The 19,627-nt window shown below is 34.6% G+C and overlaps 1 long non-coding RNA gene across 1 annotated transcript; it reads left to right on the forward strand.

The window, feature by feature from the left end:
- The first annotated feature begins 5,919 nt into the window (after positions 1–5,919).
- On the forward strand, positions 5,920–7,576 carry LOC114738568 (uncharacterized). Its single transcript, XR_003739541.1, has 2 exons — positions 5,920–6,162; positions 6,297–7,576. It is a non-coding gene; the product is annotated as an uncharacterized LOC114738568 (long non-coding RNA).
- The last annotated feature ends 12,051 nt before the right edge of the window (positions 7,577–19,627 follow it).

Consider the following 19,627-nt stretch of genomic DNA (forward strand, 5'->3'; position numbering starts at 1 on the left):
GTCCTTAACAACACATTAAGTAAGAAAGCATTTAATCAAGACATTATTCTCCTTTGTAAATTTAGCAACAAACAACATATTTTTCTTTATATGAGGTGTACAAAACAATTTTTTCATGTTAAGTTTAGCACCAATAGGGTATATTTGAATTAGATCAAAAGTGGCTATACACGATAGCTCGCCTGTACCAACTTGAATAATACCAAATCCTGATTATATAGAAGATAATGTGAGAGTATTAGTGTCGTGTGTAATATGTTTAGTAGCACTTGAATTAGGATACCAAGCATTATCTATGATAAATGCTAGAGATGCAACAAAGGCTTGAGTAGCGACAGTTGACGTAGAGCCTAGAGTAGTAGTATGAGTTAGTAAAGAAGTGGAAGATCCAGCGTTTGGCACTATACTCACAAGTGGCATAGAAATCACATAGGAACAAAGGTAGAGTAATAGTCAATACGAGCATAGTAATTAGGAATTCCATAATATGCAAAATGAAACATCCTACCTTTAATCTCTCAGAATATGCGTTTGGAAGTGTTATGGTTCAAGTAATTCACAAAACAAGCCTGTAGATTGAACTTTGTGATTGGTTCTCAGGTTATTGTTTACTGATAAATTTTAGATATTTAGTCCAATTTTGAGTAATCATAACTCTTAGTACACACATCCGTTTTAAGTGATCTACCAATTTTTTTAAAGCTCAGGATGTGTATTTTAATCATGCCAAATTTCATGGCAGAGTCAGTCATTTGCCATACTTTTATATTGTCACTATTTTGTTGCTTAATTAGGGATAACTTATCCCCTAACTTGCACTAACAGTTTATGATTAAGACTTTCCATACATAATACCATTCCATTCATACACTAACCATTCCCATACATTATCACATACCATTAATGACACATTTATAATATACATTGGTATATACAATGTACAACGTAATATAGCAAATTTTCTCAAATCTTTTCTTCTTTCCTTGCTTCCACTTCATGTATCCTTCGCTTGATCATATCACTTATTATGATTATTTAAGGGAGGGTGAGATTCGGGAGAATCTCAGTAGCAAACATGACCATTTATGCATATAAGATGGATGCAAGTGTATGACATGTTTTTGGACCCATAACTTTATTGTTTATGCATGGTAAAATGCCATGAAAAGTAAGCTAGTTCATTCATATTCACATAACATAATGCCAAGGCATGCTTAACTAAACATAGCAATCATAATTTAGTAGCATAGCTTAGTCACATCATGGCATTCATAGCACATACACACATACACATCAAGCACACAAGAAAGGTAAGTTCGCTACCTTGTATCTTTAAGCTTTCTTCTTGCTCTTCAACTTGCTACCTTTTCCTTTTAACCATTGAGGTTGCTTGCTCAACCTTTTCCATTCATTTTCCTTGTTGTCTCATGGCCCTAAATACACCAACACATCATTTCCATTCATTCATTAGAGCTATGGTAATCAACAACATCAATACTTTGTTTTCTTTGAGTTATATTAGCTTCTACCTTTTGAGCTTAATTTCCAATCTTCTCAAAATTAATTCCACATACTATTCCCACACAATTTTGTATGTAGAATCTATTTCCAAACTCAAAATAATCAAAATCAAACTCCTCCCTACTCAACTTGATCTGGCCGAACATAGGGTCTTGGGGCTCAACATTCCACTTTTAATTCTAATACTTCCAAGCTTGTTTTCTCACCTTTATCCCACACAATTTTTCATTTTAAACACATTGGAAGCATCAAAATAATCAAAATCCAATTCTAGCCCCAAGAACTAGCCCTGGCCAAAATATTACTCAAGTTACATAGTCAAGAAATTCAACCAATTTCAACATAAAACCACTTGATTCTTGTTCCTTTCAAGCCTTTAAACATTATTCTAACATTAATTTCATCTTTTCCTATTCTTAAAAATTTCGTGCAGCATATCCCCCTAGATTTTTAAGCTCCAAAAAATCATTAAAATCCATAATCAAGCTCAACAACAACAAGGACAGTGAAAACTACATCAAAAACCATAAACATACCTTGTTTTGGAGCTTGATCTTGCATACGACTACTTGGCCTTTCTTTCTCCCTTTTTTTTCTCTCTTTAGAAAGCATTTTGCCAGAGCTACCCTAAGGTTTCCTTTAGGTTGGACAAAAATGAGGGAGGGGAGGGGTTATTTATAGAACACAAGACTGAATCTAGGCCGTTCATCTTAAAAATATGTGGCTTGATCTGGACCGTCCATTTTCTCTTTTAATCTTGTGGTGACATGTGTCCCATGACATCATGCTTACATCATCTTGATGACATCATGCTTACATCATCAATCTGCATGCTTTTAATCCAACTGTACACGTGTTTTACATCTGACTGTATATGTGTCTTATATCCAGCTACACACGTAATACCTTCTTTTCCCATCTAACCATATGCTCGTCTCCTCCATATTCCTTCATCATTTTGGCATTAAAATGGGGAGAAAATTAATATAAAATTCGTGCAAAATATAACCCTTAGGTATTCCTCTACCTATCTTCCTATTCTGCACCTTATAGTGTACTTTTTCAGGTTCTGACTTACCCAGGACCACTGGGACATGTTCCGGTACCATTTTCTCACCTCAAATAAATCCACATGGCATTATATAATATATCTAAAGAGAGAATGATGCTATTCCCTTGTTCTTTCATTAAAATAATTAATAATATTTATTTTGGAGTGATCTTGACCGAATTCTTTCTACCAGTCTTCGACTCCGAGAATCTGTCTCCAGGTACCAATACTATTTAGTCATCACGAGGAATTCATCTAATTTTTCTTAAGTCAAAAGTCAACCTCTAGATAGTTGACTTTGACTTCCCCGGATAATGTATAAATAGCCTTTAAATTCTATTAAAGCCAACCTCTTTGCTTTCTGAGGACGGAATTATTTTTAAAACATGTGATCATTCCTCAAGTATTTTTTTTCATTTTCTTTCAATTATCTGAGGCCTCCCAATACCTTAAATAATTCATATTTAAAAATATTCCAAATCAGTCAAAACCCTGGGAATTCCACAAATTCCCTCTAGGGGTATTTTTGTTATTTTTAGCCTCATATAGGCCTTTGAACCTTATTCTCATTTTTCTGAAATTTTTTTGAAGTGTTTGGCCCTTAACCTACCATTTCCCATTTTTTGGGATTTTTTTGGGATTTTCGGCTATAATTTTTATTTTTGTCCTTACCAACCTAAAACTTTACAAAATTACGATTTTGCTCCTGGTTTGGCTTAACCTCAAAATTTACTTCATTGAGGCCTCCAACATAACCTTTGGCTTATATTTATTTCTATTTCTCATTCTTGGGCCCTGAGACTTCTTCTGAGTCTCTAACTTCCTCCTTTCTCAGTTCTAAAAAACTTTCTTTTTACGATTTAGTCCCTAGGAATCTTGCTGTCCTTCCAAGAGATCTCCGGGACCTCTACCAAAAAAAGTCTGGTAGCCTACTCATTTCATACTAATTCCAGTGCTTCTGGGCCCAAAATTCAGGATGTGACATATAATAAGCCTGAGCTTTAGATTAAGAGGAAGAATCGTCATAACTATAATGGCATCATTCAATGGTGTGATTGAGATGATGATAGGTATGAAATTTTGGAAGAATCAGAAATAGATGATCTTATGCATGAGATAGACCTCAACCTCCTCCTGGAGGAAGATTAGGGTGAAAACTTCAATTACCTTGCCCGTAACTGGACCTTGAGTGTGATAGGAAGTTGCAAAATAATCATCCTCATAAAAGTCAGGATAGGTCTACATAGAAGATTTTGAAGGCCTGCCATGATTTCATTGGCTAGAGACTCCATTCGCTAGGACCATCTTTTGCTTGGATTCAGAATCTACTAACATAGTAGTCATCATCGCTAAGTTGAATTGAGGCTGAGCAACATTAATAATTATGATAACATATTCATATTCCATTGTGGGGCCATTAAGTATGTGAGAAACCTATGTTGACTCATCGATCTTCTCCCTACGCATCACCAAATAATCACATATTGATTTTAGATTTGCAAGATAGTCTCACATTGATTGCTCTCCTTTCTTCTAATTGGATAACTGATTTCAATATGATAAAATCTTCACATTTGATTTGTTGGGTAAAGAGTATTAAGCTTTTTTCAAATTTGAGTAGCCGTTTTAAGTTTGACTAATTTAGGAAGAATATTTAGAGTAATAGATGTAAGTGACTAGGGTACTAAGGTCGAATCCAATGCTTTGCACTCATTGAACTCAAAATTATGAGTTTCTTGACCATCATCACTGTGAACCTTCATCAGTAGAGGAGACATAGTACTGTCAATGTAGCAATGCATCTTATTTTGCTTAATCATGAAATAAATCTACTGTTCTATAGCAGAAAATTCGAGTTATCGAGCTTGATTGTGATTTTTTTGTTTAAAAAACCACAATTGTTTGCTAAAGCAAAGACCAGAAGTAATGATAATGCTTATCTATTAGATCCACAATTGGTAGACATTATTTGTATGGTGATCAATCTGATTAATTAGAGATCTCCTTATGGCAATGTCATATTGTGTTCTAGTTAGGTGATTGAAGTTCATAGAGAGCGTCAAGCTCTGATACCATACCAAAGATATAGCTCAATGATAATTCTAGATCTTGTATTATTAGTGATGAGAGTACAATGTTTATAGCCCTGAGGCTTGCACTTAATCACTCAAATGCCTTGCACGTGAAAGTATAGCTATACTCCTAAAACTAACCCATAACAAACTAATACACTAATAGGGTGTACCAAAAAATAACATTAGGGATAAAAATTGCACCTTTACCCTAATATCAACGCACATATCTATGGTTTACATGCACTGGTTTCTTCATTTGCTTTGTGTCAAATGCTCAATACGCAACAAATGATGATGATGAAGAACAAATAAATAAATCTTGATTAGGGCTTAAATAATTACAAGTCAATTCCTTGCTTTAAGTTTTTCTCCCCCTCCCGCCCTCCCTTTCCCATGAATAACTATCATCAATCGCACCAAACAAGGCTAGTACTACTAAAAAATTAGTGCGGCATAAGGATCAATAATGGGTTTCTAACCATCTGCATCTATATATAAAATACAAGTTTTATGAGCCACAATATTTATGAGCCATATGAAAACACGACTTATTTATTAGAAAATCAATATATTATGTTTAAGTTAGTATTCTCTCCTGACCTTATTATAAGCACATAATGATAACTATATATAAATTAATGTAGTTAAAATTAGTTATTTCTTGTAAAATATCAAAATTATCCTCAATAACGGTTAATAAGTTACAGAAGTTTGATTGCTTAGTCAGGAAGTTTATAATTAGTCACGGATATTAAGCAAGAAAATTAATGCTTTAAACGAAACATATTATATTGTGAAACATGCTGGGCGTACATATAACAAGGATAGGAGGGAGTAGTTTTGAATGAAATTAAAAAACTATTTACTCACCAATAAAAAAATGATATTCATAATATTGTAATCACTCCATTTTAATACAATATTTGAATTTATTTTTTTAATTTTTAATAGGAAATTTCTAATTTCATCCAAGCTTTTGTCATTGCAAAAATTGAGAAGGACTTGAAACAAATTAAAGAGCGGTCCAATTAAAATTGTTAGTAGCCATATATAGTAAGAGGGTGGTAGGTAGGTAGGAGATCGTGTGGGGTTGTTTCACCCACATGTACACTCTCTAAACGATAAAAATCTCATCTCACTCTATCAACATTTCAGATCACACACGAGCACATCTAACCACCACCCCCTTTTTCCATTTTCCCCCTTCTTCGTCTGCTCCTCCACTCTCTCTCTCTCTCTCTCTCTCTCTCTCTCTCTCTCTCTCTGTGTGTGTCTGTCTCTGTGTAAATGAACACACGTATATTTGCTTATATATTATTGAAAGAGTGAGTTGTACATGCGTATGTTTCACCCGCTAGTCAAAACTTAAAACACTACCTATTTTTCTGCCCTCCCTCAAGTTATAAATGTACGGTGTTAGGGCCATGAGAGTCCTCATATTATGCTTCACAAGGCAAAGCACAATATCAGAGACCCTCTCTGGCAAAGCTTCATCAGCTTTTAGAATTTCTCAAGGTTCTTATTTATTTCTTTGTATCTCCTAATTGATTCTCTCCTGCTTGTCCTTCACTGATTCTCTTATTACTAGCTGATTAATGATTTATATTGTATTAATTCTTATACCTTTTTCTTTCATATGGTTTTCACAGATTAATTGTGTTTTAAAGCTTCATCATTATCACATCGCTCCGAATTATGAATCTCTTCTCTTCTTGTATGGGTGAGTGGATTCCACGCCGTTCTTGTCAAGTGAGAAGTTTTCTTGTGGACTTCCCTTTCCTTCGTTGTCTGTTCGACCTTGAAACCCTAATAACCTCTAATAATTATAAGCATCATGATAGATACTAAATAGAAGAAGGTAAAATTCTTCATAAGATTTTCATCGATTAAACCCATGTGTTTCTTTATTCTTATATACGTGTGTGTGTATACCTAGAGACACACCGCCAAGTTATATCCTTCATCTTCATAATCAGAGATTTCCCAGATTAAAATACTTGGAGAATCAATCTGAGTTTGAAGAAAACTGATTAATTTGTTTTTCGTTTAATGCATTTGATGGGTTGTTTTTGCATGGCAATCACTCTCCTTAGCCCCTATCAATTGCTATATTTTCTTTGTTTTTAATTAGCTTGGTGCATATAGAAACCAAAAGTATAGTACTGGATTTTAGTTCCTTGGGGATCGTAAGCTAAAATTTCCATACACATATATAGAAGTTAACTAGTTTACACAACCATTACTAATATTACCTCGTGTAATATTACTTATGGTTGTCTAAACCAGCTAACTTACTCTTATTGATTGATATATTAAAATTGGCATGTTGATGAATGATACTATGGTGATCGCCTAACTTATAATTATAACCATTTAATAAATAAATACTACCTCCGTTCCTAAATATAAAAGGATTAGAGAGGTTTAGTGAAAACGAGAGGAAGAAAGTGGAAACAAAGCAAAAGTACTTCCTAAGTCTGTAATGTTTATACTTTGTCCATATATGATTGCTAGACAAATTGGGGGGGATAAATTATAATTATATACTCTCTTTTTGCACTGAAAAATTATTAAATACTCTAATAGTGCTATGTCATCTTTATTCTGTCCAAGTGAAAGTATTAAGTTTGATCTCCTTAATGCATTCATATTGTCTCTTCTCATCTAAATAAGTTTTTTTCTTTTCGCATTCTCTTTTCCACATATGGATTAAATTTATTATAGAGTGTTTTAACGGCATGAGATTGATACTGGCTACACCGGTGCCAACTATTGGAAGCAACAAAAAAACTTGATGATATTATTATCATCATTTCCAGTAAAAGAAGTTAGTGAAAAATGTACATCTTCAAAGTATATAGTCTTGCAAACTAGATATACGTATATGCTGTCTGCGTTTGTTGGTTTGTACGGAATTAAATCTTTACTTACTTTGAAAGATGAAAAAAAGGAGGGGGAAAAATAAGGTACAGTGCATAAAATAATTGTCTAGACATTTTTTTTTGGTTTATATATGCATGTAAAACTAGAAGGTAAATTTAAGGTGAGATAGAATGATCTGATATGATGTTACTGTGCTGTATACTGTCAAAAACAACGAGAGTAAAAAGGTCACAAAATCATAAATATGTAACCTAAAAGTACTTCCTCCGGCTTCAAATTGGAAAACGGTTTTAGTCCATTTTATAAGCTTTAATTTAAGTTTGTCTTAATATTTATATTTTTTTCAACTTTGCCCTCAATTATTTATTTTGTCTCCTTTGGTACACTTTTTCTCGTTACTCTTTTGGTCTTACTTATAAAATTTTTTTTTACCTGACCTATTTATAAGGCAGAGAAATGTTTTTCTTGGCTCTAGTTATAATTCACCTCATTTAAATTTTAGTATGAATGTACTATTTTATCCTTAATTTATTATAGTGTAGATAGTTTTTTTAAAAGATATATATTAAATATGAGTAAAATTGAAAAGTTATTATACTTTAAGAGAGAGTTAATATAGTTTAAGATTTTTTTGGCCTATGTGAAATATGCTGAAATTGCCCCATATAAATAAAACTAGAGGAGCACATTTCCACGTACATTTTTTCTCATTTATTATAAGAATATATTTAAGAAAAAGTATTTTTTTACCTATTTATTATTTTTAATTAATTTCAACTGATTTTTCATTAAACAATCGGTTACTTGAAACTTGCAATAAGGAGTTGAGGCAGTGACTTAGAACGAAGAGCTAGGTGGGTACAAAGAAAAGTTGTAATAAATGAAGCTATTACAACTGGGATGGATATGCGTGTGTGTGTGTTCGTTCGATCGTAAAAATCGGCTGGGACTGTGGATATATTTGCTTGTAGGTCACTCATTTAAGGTAAGATGAATTGATATTTCAGTGATAGAGAAAAAGGTTTATGTGGGTTGGACGAGGAGGACAAAACCACTTTTGGGAAGGTGTGGCCTTAATTTGCTTTTAAGAGCCATGATACTTTCTGGGAAGGGACCCTATGCATTTACTTCAATTGTTGACTCATTACATTTCCTCTTCTTTATAGATCACAGTCAACAAACTTATCATTTCCAATTTTTTTTTATATGAGAGAATTATTTATGAATAACCTGTTTTTATTTTTAATTACCCATATAATACTTTAAAGCTTTTAGTCTTATTGTCTACTTTTGCCTCTATTCATTATCATTAGTCTCATTTTGGCCCCAAAAAAAATTATTATTAGTCTCATTGCACTAATTATCCACACTTTTTATATGTTTATTGCAATCGATAAATTTTTAACCATTTTTTAATTTATGTAATTCTTGTATTATATATTATAAAAAAGGACCAAAGGGACGCAAGGTGTCCTTGTTTTTTCAGGATAAGAAGGGCTAGAAAAAATGCCTAGAACCAATATGTTTGGGTTTTCACATGCCCTTTGAAAACTTTCCATATCTGAGGGTGTATTATTGTATCTTATTTTACAGATTAAAAATCTTTTCAAAGCTTTCCATTTTTTATTAGGATTAAGATGCAAATTTGTTTTAAAAATTTTCAATCAGGAGCAATGTTGCCAGGAAGTTTTTCTTGGTTCAAGATTGTCTCGGAAGTGTTAAAACAGAGCAATGTTACTCCTTACTAGTAAAAATATTAATGTTCAGTATCAATATTTTAATAGTCAATGTTAATTTTGTAATATGGTGGGACAATATTTTTACATTTTGAAACTTTCGGAGCAACATTAAACCTAAAAGAACTTTCAGAACAACATTATTTTGGGCAAAAACTTCCAAAACAAATTTACGCATTAACCTTTTTTAATATGTGCGGATCGCATTTATTGAATTGGTGTAATAGGCAATAGCTTGTGGGATGTAGAAAATGGTTCAGTTGTTAGTTTCTTTGTTCAAGTCTAATACGTAATAAATGAGTATATAACTCATTTTAACGCTAACATGAATAAGAATTTTAGTAATTGTGTAGAATATTAAGGTCGAATAGACAACAAAAGCAAGGGATTAACAGGGGACTCTTCATTTGACAAGAGTTCTGCAAGGAACGCAACACCCTCCTCCTTCTACTTTACTATTATGGCTACTCTTTCCAATTCATTCTCACCAATTTGTGGACTCAATTTGTAAGGTACAATCTCTCTCTCTCTCTCTCTCTCTCACACACACACACACAAACCTAATCTGCCATTAGTGGGGCTAATTAATTGCTATTTTGTTTCTAATATGTGTACGGAACACATGACATCCTTGACTAATTATTTCGGTTTTCGTCGTCTATGTCCTTGTTAGGTAAGTAGCTCGCATGCTTATGGAGTCCTCTTGATTTCACCAGTGAGTCAAAGTGTTGAAATTCTCATTTTTGCAGAATTATATACAAGTCATTTAACATTAATTTTAGCTCGAACTATATATATAATATGAGATCTATACGAAAACAAATTCTTGCTTAGTGCGAGACTCTTTGCATTAGTTTATTTTGTTTTTCAGAATTGTCAGGATAAAATAAATTAAACGAACTCCTGGTATTAATTAATTAATTAACAACTATAGAACTAATGGTCAACTAATCAATAATTGAAGTTATCTAGATCTAAAGAACCAGTGAAGGTATAAGTAAACATATAATGCACATTGGTGAAATCATAAATAATGCAGTTCCCATCCATCAAATGTTATGCTGAATGCAGGATCCACATATTTTAATTACTCTCTTTGAAGTCATCGTATCTTGTTTTTATCCATAGACGACTTTGACTTATTGAGACCTAAAACACCAAGATTCTCTCTCCAATTTCTTACAATTTCACTTGTAAGGCCTAGCCAACAAGAATTATCTCTCATTTTCTTGTAATGCTCCATAAATTCTTACATATACATTGTAATTTGTTGACTTTTCTGGTGGACTAGCTAGTCAACAGTAAGTATTTGCGGAGTAATAGTTTTAAGCTTAAAAACTATATATATGCCATAACATCTTTTTTCTCCTTATTGAATTTTTGTGCAACAGTACAAATCACACTAATGTATGTAATTGATAATGCAGATCATCCTGCTCATAGGGATGAATTCTCTCCTTCTGTTAAAGCAAAACCCACTCCTCCTGTGAGAGCATAAACTGCCCCATACTGAGTAATTTTCATTAGCGTCTTCTCCTCGGCGGCGGCCGAGGGAGAGTGAGTCTAGCGTGTGTGAGTGTGTTAGGGCTATTTCAAGATCTGAAGAGATCTAAGGCAGTGCTAGTCAGGGATTTGAAGGGGGAAGATCGGGAGATGGTGTGATTTCGCCTTAGCAGGAATGGTGAGGATGAAAGCAGAATGGCTAACGGTAGGACTTGGATCGATGAAAACAGATTCAACAATGGTCAAATATGAGATCTACGCTGGGCAAAGGACTATTTAACATCAAGTTAAATGGAAATCTGAAAGCCTTGAGGAGCGATGGATGGTTGGGACCTAAATCAACTGAATACAAGGGATCTCGCTTTGAAGGGCGTTGGTTGATACACCTTCTAAGACTTACGGGGAACGGATTAGTGAATCTCAAATCTACGCCAATCCCACATCATTTGATGTAAATCTGTTCCAACGGATTCATTTGCCTTGGTTCTATGAGTTAAAAAGTTGTAGTAATCTTTCTTCTAATAGCCTCACTATGACATCCTTTTTGCTGTGTAGTCTGGTTGCTTGTTCTGGACGTTGTGTTATGCTGGTTAGTTTATTTTTGCTTCTTGGTGGCCTTGATTATGAGAAGATTATGTTATACTACAGCCATGGATTTTGATAGTGATGATTGTTGCTGGTATGAACTATTGATTTTTAGTGAGATAGTTCTTGCCTTGATTATTTCAAAGGTTGCAAGGGGATTTACTATGCTTTTCTTTCAAGATAGGGATGTACTTGAGGGAGATGTTCTTTTTGGGGTTTTAATTATATTTCTAATGTTCACTTTGCATCAGGCTTTGGTATTATGGTGAGTTTATGGAAGGTTAGTGGCAGTTAAGTTTCACTATGGCTTTTAGAAATTATTGATGTGTTGATTTTGGGATTTACTTGGGTAAATTTATGAATAATTTACACATATTTAATCAACTTGGATATATTTTTATCTCTCTGGCAAATTATAGGATTAAAATGAATTTTGTTATAAATTCCATTTATATTTTGTTTTATTTTGCAGGAGATATTATGAGATTTAAGGGAGAAGAAAAATATTAAATAATAGGATAGAAGAAAGGCAAGTCATGGAGCAATGAATATATATATATATATATATATATATGTATATATTTATGGAAGACCAGAACTTGGCGGAGAAAAGAAATCAATCAAATATAATAGAATATATTATATTGATAAATCAAATTGAAAGATCGGATAATGCCCATAGATCCCGCAAGGAATTAATGAAGCAGTGATGCAACAAATGAGCAAAATAAATAAATACACACACACACACATATACGGCGAAGACGAGACAATCACAGCGAACAAGAAGGGGAGAGCAAACAGAGCAGCATCGTCTACCTTTCTAGCTTTCAACCTGTGACAGCAGCGAAGGAGAGAAAGGCCATAGATTGTTTTGCTTTCTATTCTTCATCCTTTTCTTTTATGCTATTTGATTCTGATTTTTATTTTATAAGTTTTATTGTAGCCGTGTGTGGCTAGCTTTCTTTTTTATCCAGAGGTGCTATAAACTTACTCGTGGATTAGACTTTGTTTTCATTTAATTAATTATGTTTGCTATTAATTTTGTTTACTTAATCCTACTTTGATTGATCTATTTAATGGTTGGCCACCATTAAATATGAGTTTGAGTATTAAGGTTAGTCTTGACGAAGAAAATCTTACCAAGCACTAGGATTGAGTAATATGGGATTAGATTTTTTTATCTAATTTACGAGTAGGATAGAAATGCACCTAGACCCCCATATAATTGATGAAGAGTGAAATTAATTAAGTATTTGAGTTACAAATAACCTTATTACTTAGGAGGGGGTTATAAGTGGATCGAAAGACACTTTTAACTATAAATAGTCTAGGTTAACTAAATTAATATTGAGATTAATTAGTTAGACGAAAACAAAAGTCTATGAAGCCAGTAAGGAATTGGTGACTCTAGGTTGCCTTTAATATTGAATTTTTATCTTTAATTTTTTTCTTTCCTTTTGACTAATAAACCATAACTCAACTTGCTTAACTTAATTGAAAATAAGAACTTTAGTACCTATTGACTACTTTGTCTGAAGGATTTCGGGCATACCTAAAGTGTCGAATAATATCAGATTCAGATAGCCACGTGCGGAAGACAAATCATAGTAATGGAGTCGGTCTGCAGTTTCACAGCAAATGCACCAGAGGGAGTTTTTGGAACACAGAACAGAGAATGAAGGAGGGAGTCCGAAGAACAAAAAACAGGGTTCACCCTACTGATCCCTTTTCAGTTGTACAGTTTATTAACTCCACAATTTTGAAATAAAAAACCGTCTCCTTCGTCAAACCGTTCCCACCTTTTTGCAAATTATATAAAAAGGCAAAATTTGCAGTTGGAGACCCATATGTTTTGTTATTTACATCAGAACCCTAAAGCTTAATGAATTTGGGTTCAATCCACCAAGGGTGGACTGGCCCATTTTCTTACATCTCCCACTTACACTTGGTGGATTAGATGTCATGGGTCTAGTCTCTTTGTCTCCCCTCAATTTCATACTTAGTGCTTTGCCGTGACCGCGCGAGCATGACGTCTTCGCTTGGGTCCCTGTACTAGAAATCCTTTTACAGGATCAGCACAAGTCACCCTCTCCTTCGTGTAGCTTGAATTTTAAAAGTATGCCTCAGATGTCCCAGATTTACTTATATACACTTTTTCATGGTAAATCTAATCCCTCTTGAGTCAATGGTTGACTCAGATTACCCTTCTTGTATGTCTGGTGCCCACAGTTATGACAACGAAATGTCATAAGGGACATGTCACAAACACTAGCATAGATGTGTATATTGCAGTTAATCTTCCTTTCGCCCAAATATCACTTTGATACGAATCAATCGCTTTCTTAACATATTACCTTAGATCGCATCAATCATGACCATAGGACACATGCCAAAGTAGCAGTCACTAAAACATATCTTCATGATATTGTCAAAGTCAAAGGACACCAACAGGAGGGTAATCCCTCCCTGGGACTCACACAGCAATGAAGCAGGGATTTTTCACTTGCTTCTCTTTTGTAGTTCTCCTAGCACATGTGGTATGAAACACATGCTACGGTGTTACTCTTTTACTATAAGAGCGTATGTTGATTTGGACTTATTATTAACACCGTACAGACTTAAGTCTAGACACACTCAGTATCTAAAGCCAAATTCTTCAACTCTGCTCATTGTCATGACGTCGACGTTGAAGAGTTTGTTATCTGGCTACAGGTATTATGGAAGTGGGATTCCAAACTTCAATCCAACTTTATCAACGTGGATCTCATCTTGACTTGCTACACTTTAGTCAACGCGACATAAAGTTTGTATTTCTTCCCTACCATATCAGCAATCATTGCTGCTTTACTGGTGAACACAAATGTCTCATCTTTGTTCACTCCACCTGAGTGTCAAAGGCGGTTGCCCGTGTAAGAGAGCCAACCTTTTTAACCTATACGACATACTAGATATTGTATACTTTCGGACAGACACATAATGTGATAACATAAAATTATAATTTTATTAATGAGGTTTACAAATTACACTTTACGTATGCCAAGGGCTTGCACATGTTCTTTAAAAACTTTTTCGCCTATTGGCTTTGTCAGAGGATCTGCTACCATACATTTGGTTGAAATGTATTGTACAGTAACAATCTTTTGTGCTATATAATCTCTAACAAAATTATACTTGATGTCAATGTGCTTGGTTTTATTGTGATACTTAGGATCTTTAGTATCGGCTATGGCTGCAGTATTGTCACAGTATACCATCACCGGATTGGTACTCTTGTTTCCAAATCCAAGGTGTTCTATAAATCTCTTCAGCCATAAAGCCTCTTGCACTGCTGCGGTGCGTGCCACAAACTCAGCCTCCATTGAATGTAAGGCAATGCACGTTTGCTTCTTGCTACTCTAACATATGGCGCCATTGTTGAGCAAGAAGGTATAACCTGAAGTTGACTTTTAGCCACCTCAAGCCATTTTCCCTTTCATTGTACCTCAATAATTTTCTAGGCTATTGGCTTATGTCCATGACCTTCTGGGCTTATCATCATATCCATGCCAGTCTATTGTGTCTTATGATTTCCTTTCTCATCTTACAGGGAGAGGTCTTGTAAAATCATTTCTGTTATCTTCTCAGGTATTTCTTCCTTTCATCACTCTTTGGCTAACTTCATTTTTATTGGGTAAGGTTAACTCCATGAGCCTCTCCTTTTCTACAGAGAATAGCCTGTCCTTAGTAGAGCGGCATCAACTTTGCATCGAAGAACCATCTCCCAATTTGAGAAACATCTTATAGCTAAGACTTTCCAGTTACTTAATCTCCCTCGGCACATCCTTATATGTCAAATCCCTATCAGGGGAGCCTCTCAATCTGACTCATTTGATCATCACGGTAGTGGCATCCATTCATACGAATCTCATCTCTTACATTTCTTACTAGCCTCACTATTATGGTTACACTTCTCATTGATGCCTTAGGGACATAAAGGTCTCACTAGTCCCAAATGTTATCATACGTCTAAGCACCATTGGGAACTGACTCATTTCTCTCTATAAACCAATTCCCAGTGCAACCATCGATTATCACATTCTCAACTCTCAATAACATCGGGACAAGGCTTCCACTATTACATTCTCTTTACTCATTACCATACTACAGTGCCCTATTAAGTTTGAGGAATTATATGTATTCTTCTTGTGATGCCTTTCCTATTAGTCTTGACTAGTTCCACTTTCCTCAGGGTAAGATCTACTCCGCTCCCTGCCTCAGTTGTGTCCCACTATCATCATTGCCCAAAACTACCAATGGAGCATATATTACTATTAACTCCATTCAGCTATTCATTATAATTCCTGCAAAGAATGGCTTACTCTTGCAAGAGCAATATAATTTTGGTGATGAAGGATCATATTCACTTTTAGAGAGGTACTTCATGGCCAGGACCTTTCTTGCACTCAATCTCTACTAGGATACACTCCTCAATTCCATATCCCTTACTAGAAGGGAGCCTCTTCATTATATAGTTCCATAGATAGTGGCATTCCTCATTAGGAAATCCGTCTCTTGGTTTTCACACTATTTTGGGTGCCATGGTTGCATACTCGTAATTGTTTAGGGACACTAAGGAATATCATATTGTCCCTAATATTATTGATGTCTGAGCACCCTCAGGCTTTAGGCACCATTGAAGCCTTATTCATTCTTCATTACCTATTAGTTCCCAATGCACCTATTAACCATTATATACTCATCTATTCCTGTTTAACTTTATCCTCAAGAGGGATCTTGCTCGACTATACTCTTTCTAACCTTCTTTACCTTCTGACCAATTATTTCTATGGTTAGGTATGAATCATTATACTCTGATCACATCACACAACGGATATTCAATCACCTTGTTGTGTTATGGTTAGGTCAGGCACCTAACTTATTATAAATTTTCAATTCAGTCTTGTTAAACATCTATCCCTCTTGGCCTACCATCCTTTAGGGATTTCAACTACTGTTCAGGGGTTAAATAAATGCCAAACATTTTGTCCTGTTACCTTGTCTCTTTTCAGGTTACAACGTTTACTTGAGGTTTAAATTGCCATTCGGTTTCCTTACCAAGGTATAGACTCCTACTTCTATTGGGCCCACCACATTCTCAGCCATTTTATTAGGGTCATACAATAAGGAGCCTTTAAATTAAACTCGCTTTTGGGACTACTTCCACTACACTTTTCAGTTTCTTGTTCTAATGGAAGTTCATTGATCTCTCTCTTGGGAACTTCTCCAGATATTCCTTTATCAATAATATTTCTTTTGATCTCCACTTTTTCCTTTGCCTACATCAAGAGTTATCAAATACCTTTAACAATCCTTTCTCAATGATTTCTCTATTTGGGCCTCACTAGTGAAATTCAATCTTACCTCTAGGCAAGAGACAAGTTCTTTGGAAGGGGAAAGTTTAAGTTTCAAATTTGTGCAGTTAAGGGGAATACTATGAAATGAAAATCAATTTAGGCCAGTTTGCAAATGAATATCATAAGATGGTATGCACAGCGGGTCAAAAATAGCACGATAATAAATACATCAGACAATATACTTCAAACAAACTAGAGGTTACCGCTCTAGTGTTAGTGAAAATCACACAATAATATTTCCTAGTAAAGTTCATTTGCCAATCATACCCATACAATATAAATCAATAGCTAGTGCCCGAATCAAATATTGCACCTCATACAATTATTCATACGAATCGAGTCTCAAGTCACCTTAGGCGATTCACTAGCTTTCTCTTGCCCCCAGGGCAACACTCCCTTGTACAGTGTCCGGGTTTTCAAAAATAAAGTATAAATTTTGATCCATTGTGTATTACTAGTATCTGTTACTTTTCCCCTATAAATTTTCACAAATTTAGGCCTATCTAAAAATGTTCAGTTCTTCTTGGTACACGCCCCTCTTGGCTATCACAAAGTGGCAGCACCTCCCCTTCTTTTTCTAATTTTCTAACATTTTTCTTGTATTTTAGGGAGGGGTATTTATAGACAAACCAACCTGCCATTTTCCCCTGATTTAGGATGCCTAAAATACTAGAAAATAAGGTGAGTTGGCGGCCATCAAATGCAAGATAGCTTCAGATTTAACCAAGTGTCCATATACTAGAATTTTTCAACATTTATCCACTAATTTTGGATTTTTCTTTAATTAATTTGAAGCCTCCAGAATTCTCACAAAATTGGACTTCATTCTAGGCCCAATGTGGGGCCCACACATGGTTTATGATGGCCTAAAAAATTGGCCTACAAACCAAATCAAAATTCCAAACCACTCTGAATTTTTATCAGTTACTATTCACTAGTAACATTTCATAATTTTTTTAGACCTTCAAAAATTTATTTCTCTCCATGATAATTTGAATTTTAATATAAGAACATGATCTGGAAATTTTCATAATTTTTTGCTACCTCTAGGTATTTATTTTGAATTTTTTCCCAATTGGGCCTCTATTGGTGTAACTGCGGAAAAATAAATTCTCTAAAATTAATTTCGGGCCTTCAAAAGGTAAACCAATTTTATAAATTCAAAAAAATATTTATATAATTTGTCCATATTTTTTCCAAAGTTATTGAGGCCTCTAGTTATTTAAAATAATTATTTTCTTTCAATTTTTCATTGTTTTCCCAAAAAACTTTCACGTTCACGAAATTCCATAAAAATTCTTTTTTCCATAATTTTCACCTTTAGGGCCTCCATCGAGGTTCCAAAACCTCTAATTCACTAATTTTTTATTTTTAAAGAATTTTCTAAAATTTTTCTCAAAATTTCCTATTTTGCCCTTCCTAGGTTGATAATTACGAAAATATCAACCTGGATCTTATCAAGGTTTCTCTTCAAAAGTTGTTTCATCTTCCCGTCTAGTTTCTACATTGGTCCTCAACTAAATTTTCATCCCTCCTATCAATGCCAAATTGAGCGGGATGTGACAAGCCGCCCTAGAAAGCTTCGAACTTCTTTCTCTGTTTGGGGTGGCAGCATTTCTTGAATTGCTTTTATCTTTTTAGGATATATTGTAATCCCTTTTTGACTCAATGAATCCTGGCAGCTTCCTAGATAAAGCCCCAAAGACACACTTGTTAGGATTCCATCGAAGCTTGTATTTGCGTAGCCTCTCAAACAACTTCCTAAGTGTTGTAACATGACTTTCACCTTCAACAGACTTGGCTACCATGTCATCCACATATACTTTGAGCTCTTTATGCATCATATCATGGAAAGGTGCTACCATAGCATGTTGGTAGGTTGCCCCTGCATTCTTTAACCCAAAGGGCTTCACGTGGTAGCAATAAGTCCCTCACTGCGTAAGAAAGGTGGTTTTTCCTTTATCTTCTTCATCTATAGGGATTTGGTTATACCCTGAGTACCCATAAATGAGTACCTATAACTGTGAGCCATATTGTCAACTAGGACATCAATGTGGGGTAACGGGAAATCATCTTTTGGGCTGGCTTTGTTCAAGTCCTTGTAGTCAACACACATTCGAACCCTGCCATCTTTTTTTGGAACAAGAACAACATTGGCTATCTATTGTAGATACTTGGCCACTTCTATAAATCTTGCCTCCAACTATTTCATCACTTCGTCTCAAACCACTAATGACATGTCAGAAGCCAACCTTCTTAACTTTTGCTTTTTGGGCTTAATATCAGGGAACAAGGGGATCCTATGAGAGGCGATATTCGGGTCAAGACCTGGCATATCCTGGTAAGACCATGCAAACACATCCATGTATTTCATAAAGAGCTCTATCATTTGTTTCCTCTCTGGGTTATCCCCTAACTTTAATTCTTTCTTTTCGTCATCGGTGCCCATGTTTACTACTTCAATTAAATCTTCATGTGGGCATAATCATTTTCATCAGATTCAAGAAGTTTTGTGTATATTTGGATTAACTCTTCATCATCACTCTCAAAATCATGCATATCAATAGTGACAAGCAAACTATTATTCAAGGACTGGGGAACCTCTGCATTGGACAGGAGTTCCAAAGAAATCAATTTCCTGGAGGGTGAAAAGAGAGAACGAGAACGAATAGAGAGAAAGAAGACAAGAAGTAGATGAAGGAAAATATGAATTTTATTTGCATAGTATTTTTTTTTCATACTTCATATAAGAGTTTCCTAAAGGCATTTAAAGGAAAAAAATGACAACTTTCATCTAAACAAGTTATTCTAAGGTTACTCTAAGGTAATAAAGTCGAAGTTGTCCTCAAACTCCCAATTTTCTAGTGCTTTTCTAGA

The sequence above is a fragment of the Neltuma alba genome, unplaced genomic scaffold (genome assembly GCF_004799145.2).
Source record: "Neltuma alba isolate B1F8T4 unplaced genomic scaffold, ASM479914v2 tig00013626_pilon, whole genome shotgun sequence".
In the NCBI taxonomy this organism is placed as follows: domain Eukaryota; kingdom Viridiplantae; phylum Streptophyta; class Magnoliopsida; order Fabales; family Fabaceae; genus Neltuma; species Neltuma alba.